We start from the raw sequence: 6,371 nt of genomic DNA, 5'->3' as shown, positions 1-6,371 counted from the left end.
TTGTGGAATTTTAGGGGTTCCCTGTATATTTTGGATTATAATCCTTTACTGGAAATATTTTTTTGCAAATATTTTCTCCCAGTCTGTGGCTTAACTTTTCATTCTCTTGACAGTGTCTTTTGCAGGGCAGAAATTTTAAATTTGAATGAAGTCCAGTTTATCGATTAGTTCTTTTATGGTTTGTGTGCCAACACAGTGTTTTTATTTTTAAAAATTCTTGCAAACAGCAGGCTTTTTCATGCAAGAAAATCTCAAGATAAAGAGCTAGGATACTCCCCAAACTTGGATTTGCCATTTAACAAATTTCTTTTCTCTAACATCCTATAAACTAAAGAGAGACTTTAGTTCAACCATGTGCACTGAAAATGTTCAAGTTCGTTTTTGGACTGGAACAGAAGAGAAATTGTTGGAAGAGGTCAATGAATCAAGAATATGACCATTGGATGACCCTCAAGATGGACCCAAGCAATCAGAGGCTCCTCAACCCCACCCCTGTCCTTGGAATATATATTCTGCCCACTGTTCCGACAGTGGGAGCCATTTTCAAGGATGCAGCCTTGAGAAGTAAGGTGTTGTTGAGACCATCTGGACTGAATATGTGACTGCACCCCGTTAAGGCCTCCATATACACTTTAAAAAAAGGGGGTGGGGGGAGGCAGGTGCAGAAATCTACTTGTCTTGAAGCCACCCAAGATAAGCCTCACATGTAAAGTTCCCTTATTTATTAAACCTTCCACCTACCAATCTGGAGTCATCTGCCTCTTTTTTCAGTCTCTCCTTGCCCTCCATGTATGGGGGCCAGTTTCAAATTTCACCTGGTTAGCTCCCAAGGTTTCAAACCAACAGAAATCTAGGAAAGGTTCTAATGTCAAATGTTTTGATACATTGTAGAATTATGGAAATATCTTAACATTTTGAAACAAGCAATGGAGGAATTAACAGCCTCACCATTCCCCTTGAGTATGCACCTGGAAGAAGAATTCTTATTTTGTGAGTTTCTTTGGAAACTATCAAGGCTGTTGACATGTTGGAAATGGTGAAAAGTTGTTTTATTGCTCTATTTTTTAAAAATTATTTTTCCAAACAAAACTTCAACTGGAAAAAAAGCATTATACTCCTTACATGACTGGTCCCAGCAATGCTTGGTAATATATCTGGTATTGCCACCTTAATGGAATAGGAAGCACCTCATGATGTCATCACTTCTTGTTGTTTTACACAGACATGCACCAGGAATTAAAACTTTTCTTCTAATCTTGGGAGAAGCTTTGCCAACCATCAGAAAAGTCATCAACATTATCCTCTGATAATTCCTCTGAATCATTGCATTTTTAAGAGTGTCAATAATAGGACCAGGTTAGGAAGTCCATCTTTACCAAATAGTTCACTGGCTTTCCCAGAGAACGAGACCTAAGGGCTTGTTTGAATTAAAGACAGTTGCTTTAGTTTTTCTGAAAGAAAAGAAATTCCGCACTCAATACCTTGAAAAGAATGATTTATCCTTGTGCTGACTCACCTGGCAGTTTTTAATCAGATGAATGAGATATAGCATTCATTTCAAGCCCATTATGGTTTCTACTTTAAAATAAAAAATTGTACGCTCTCTAGGATTAGCAGCTGATTGGGAACACCAGAACAGAGACTGACATCCTTTCCAAACTTTGAAATGCTGGAGAAGGTGCTTTACCCTGAGATGGCTATCAATTTTTCTAAAAAAAGAAATCTATGGACACCTAGGAACTACTGAGGACTCCTTCAGAAGTTACTTCTATCTTGATTGTATTAAAGCTGAACCACAGATCTATAACCCTTTTCTTCCTGATATAAACTCTATCAAAGATTTTGGGGCTTCCCAGGTGGCACAGTGGTTGAGGATCTGCCTGCCAATGCAGGGGGCACAGGTTCGAGCCCTGGTCTGGGAAGATCCCACAGGCCACGGAGCAGCTAGGCCCGTGAGCCACAACTGCTGAGCCTGCGCATCTGGAACTTGTGCTCCGCAACAAGAGAGGCCGCGACAGTGAGAGGCCCGCGCACCGCGATGAAGAGTGGCCCCCGCTCGCCGCCAACTAGAGAAAGCCCTCGCACAGAAACGAAGACCCAACACAGCAAAAATAAATAAATAAATTAATTTTTTAAAAAAGATTTTGTTCTAGCTTATGACCTTTGATCTTAGAACCAAATCTTATTAGAGTTAAACGCAAAAAGCCTTTGAGAATTCTGGTGTTCTTTGAGATAAGATTTTTGGGCTTGCAGAGTAAGGTAAAGAAGCTTTAACTCCATTTGCAAAAAAATATATATCTTAACCAATCAAGAGTTTCAATACTTGCAACCATTAAAACAAAAAATTGAAATTGATGGAATGTCCAACATACCATGTATAGATGATGTATATATGTTGTCCTGTTGAATACCATCTCACAACTTAATGTTCTTATACAAGTTAATAAATAACTTGAATAAGCCTTTACACTGATATTTTAAAATAATAATACATGAAGCTTACCTGTGTTTGAAATACATTGCCTTATTTTTGCGTTAATAAAGAGGAATAGCATGCATTTATTTGGAAATATCTTATAATTATATTTTAGTATAGTTTTCCTGCATAATTCTAAGAATTTTATTTTGTGCATTTAAATATATTATTCTGGGATAGAATTCATAGGCTTCACTTTACTGCTAAAGTAACACAAAAACAGCTAAGAACCCTTGATTTAGGGAGAGTGCAGATAGAGAAAAAACTAAATCACGTGATTAGGATTTGAGAAACTCTTAACAATTAGAGGTCTAGCCGAAGTCAGCAAACAAGACAGAAAGCAGCTGTGAGTTAGGCGGAAAGTCAGATAGTTTTGTAGCTCAGAAATCAAGGAAAGAATGTGTCTGAGGAAGGAGAGTGGCCACTTGTTACGGTGCTGCCAAGAGGTTGATTAAGGTAGTAAGTCTCTCTTGACCTTGACATGAATAGTTTCATTGGAATGTAATTTCCATGAGTGAATGAGTGGCAGGTGAAGAAGTGGAGACAGTACCTAGAGACAACTCAGTGATGCCGCCTTCCTTGCTTTGAATGGGAGCAGAGAAATGGGGCGGTTCCTTGAGGGAGATCTGTGATCAAGGCATGGTTTTTATAAAAGAGGGACACTACTGCGCTAAGTGACTGTGCTGCTAGAGAGAAACTTCTGACGGAAGAGGGGGACAACCACGGGAGGGCAATCATTGAGAAAGAGAGAGAAGCACAGAGCACAGGCAGAGGAAAGGCTGGGTGTGTGGGTGCAGATTCAGGAAGGCTGGTAGTTTTGGTGATGCTGGGTTCTTGTCTGATTGCAGCTGTCCCTTGATAAAGCATAAGGCAGTGTTGTTAGTACAGGGGAAGAGTGTGAAATAAGCATTTCAGGGGGGTGGGAAAATGTATATATTCAATACTAGAAAAGCGTAGGAGAGTTCTTAAGCAGTGAAAAGTGTTCATTGAGATTTGTGATCATTTCTTCTTTTCAAAATTTTACTTTGAAAAATTTCAAACCTATCTGAAATAAGCATTTACATCCTCTTCTGTTAGATTCACATGTTCTTTCTCTCTCTCTCCATATTAAATATATATACATTTCTGTTGTTGAACCATTGGAGAGTTAGTTACAATGTGACACTTCACCCCTAAATGCTTCACCACGGAACAAGGTCATTCTACTTGAATACAAAGGTAACATTCAGGAATTTTAAGTGCCACAGTTCATGTTTAAAGTTCTCCAATTACCCTAATAATGTTCTTAATAGTTGTTTTATTTCTTTATTTACACATTGCTTTAAATACTAATGTATCTTCATTCTCTTTTAACATAGAATGGTTCCTGACCTTTGTGTCTTTTTTTTTTTTTAGTCTTTCATTCTTTCTTGACATTAACATTTTTGAAAAGTTCATGCCAGTTGTTTTTGAGAATGTCATTATTTTAGAGCGGAACTTACAGAAGGGTTGTGTGATTTTCCTCAACAGAGTTCAGGTGATCAGGTGCACGCAGCGAGGAAGCGCTCAGGGTAACTAGGTTTAAGCACGACTGTGTGTGAGATTAGAAAAAAAGAAGAGAGAAGTTCAGGGTAATTGTATAGGAGTTCTAATGATAAACCATCAAATCTAAGCGGGTAGGGAGGGAAGAGGGAACATGAAGGGAGTGATGGATAATAATGATAAAGGGGTCATTAACTGACGAGGTCTCTACAAAGTCTCTGTAAAGTGAAAGAATTGTATCAGGAACATAGGAAATGCAGCTGATCAGTGAAAGCCTCAGTGCTTTTTCATGAAATAGTCTGCTGAAAGCCCGACGTTTATGGATGGGGTAAAATATGGGAGATAGACTCCATACACAAAACTGTTTTATGAGCACCGTTACAAGGAGAAAAGTACAGCATATATATAAGGACTTGTGAAGTCCTTTACCATAACTTTGACTTTATGTCACACCTCCGAAGAGGAGTGCCCATAATTCCCATACTTTATTATACTCCCAGCATCCCTAGCGGAAAGGAGATGTGTTATTGATAGGCAACTGCACGTAGAACATTTAAGTGACTAATGAAGTCTTTAAGCACAATAGTGGTAGAACTGAGAAGACCAGAGCACTCACTTACGTACTGTACTAGCCACACTGAACACTCCCCAAATGACACGATGTGTATCGCTACCTAAATCACCCGGTCACACAGGCTGTGGTTTAATGGACATCTCTATTTCAATTACTCTATTTAGTGCCTCTTACCCTGCCAAAGCCCAACTTTGATGCAACTAGCTGCCTAGGAAGGATAAATTCTCAAAGCTGTGCCCTCCACAAGTAATTTTAGAATACGAAGGTATAAAGTAAATGAACGGCATTTATTATCACTTAATTCTGGTGATCCCAGGCACAAAGCCAAAGCATTTATAGATGTGGTAAGTACCAGCTGCTGTACTTGAAACTATTTTATGAGCAACATTGCACCACGAGTGCAGATTCTGCCTGCCTTCATTTGTTGGCTTTCTTCACCACTGTCATCATAAGCCAACGTTCACTGAATGTCCACAGGGTTTGGAACTATATAATGCTCTATTTATGCACATATGTATATTTTTTAACAAAGTTACATAGTAAGAAAAAGGAAAATATGAATATTATTACCTTTTAAAAGGGCGTTCTGAGAGAGGAGCATGACGGAAAATATACTGGAAATTATTTTATTTATTAATGTACATACTGTGCTTCTTTTTTGATAAAATAGCTGAAATAGAATCATTTCAGTTGTGGTGTATGCTATTTAAATCAATTTGCTGCCTGAATTACTAAACTGGCTTCAGAAAATGATCCCAGAAAAATAATATCTACATTATTATTATTCTTATCCCAGTAAAATAACATATCAGTGTAGCTTCATCTTAATTTATACTAGAAGCACATTCTGAGGTCCTCATATTAAGCTTTAATTCAAGTACACTTTCATCTTGAAAAAGCTGACTGGCCTGCTTTTGGGCCTGTTGAAATGAGAACACATTTCAGTGAGCCCCAGAGAGGATCAACATACAGGTTTCAAATGCCCCCTGGTGGTTGATAAGCAGAATAACCAAATAAATTCGAAGTCTGGAATAAACAGGTTTTTTAATTCATTCAAAAGAACATGTCAAGAATTTACTGTTTCACACCGAAGATCAAAAGAGAAGTGGGATACAGTTTGTGTCATAGTAAAACGAGGGTAAAAAGATAATTTCAACTCACCCTGCTAAGTGCCATTATAGTGATTTTTTTTTCTATTCTGATCAAGTTATGCTGGTCTTTATTTTTGTAGGTATTCTCATGGCAATTAATATTATTTATAAATTCCTGAAAAATAAAAGCAGCTATTTTCCACACAAGTGTAATTTATGTATCTAAATAAATCTAGAAGACACATAGTAAATAAATATTTTTAGTTTTTCCTAGGAGTAATGTGAATCCATATTGCTTTTTTCTGATTACCCAGATTGCTTTTTATAATTATCCTAATAATATTTACAGTTTTAAAAATTATTTTCATTCTTTCCAGGTCAGCATTATCAGATCTGTTGAGCAGACGAGGAAACTGAGGCAGAAGAGTCAGCCTTACCTGATAATTCAGTATAATAGATGAGACCACAGTTCAAATTGTCTGATTGCACCTCTTAGTTTTCTTGGAAGATTCATCCAATGACTTTTGTGTGGTTTCTAATGGTAAATATGAGGGGTTTTTATGGAGTCACTGAGTAACATGAGATAGCCATTTACAAGAAGGGTTAACACACAACACACACACACACATTGGATCATTTCCAACATCAGCTACTGAGCAGCTGTCACAATTCTCTTGAGTTGGATGGAGTCTTTTTTCAAGTTATGAAA

This window comes from Aethalodelphis obliquidens, unplaced genomic scaffold, assembly GCF_003676395.1.
Source record: "Aethalodelphis obliquidens isolate GAN/ISIS:26980383/991018 unplaced genomic scaffold, ASM367639v1 scaffold39, whole genome shotgun sequence".
Classification (NCBI taxonomy): Eukaryota; Metazoa; Chordata; class Mammalia; order Artiodactyla; family Delphinidae; genus Aethalodelphis; species Aethalodelphis obliquidens.
This window is presented reverse-complemented; position numbering follows the sequence as displayed.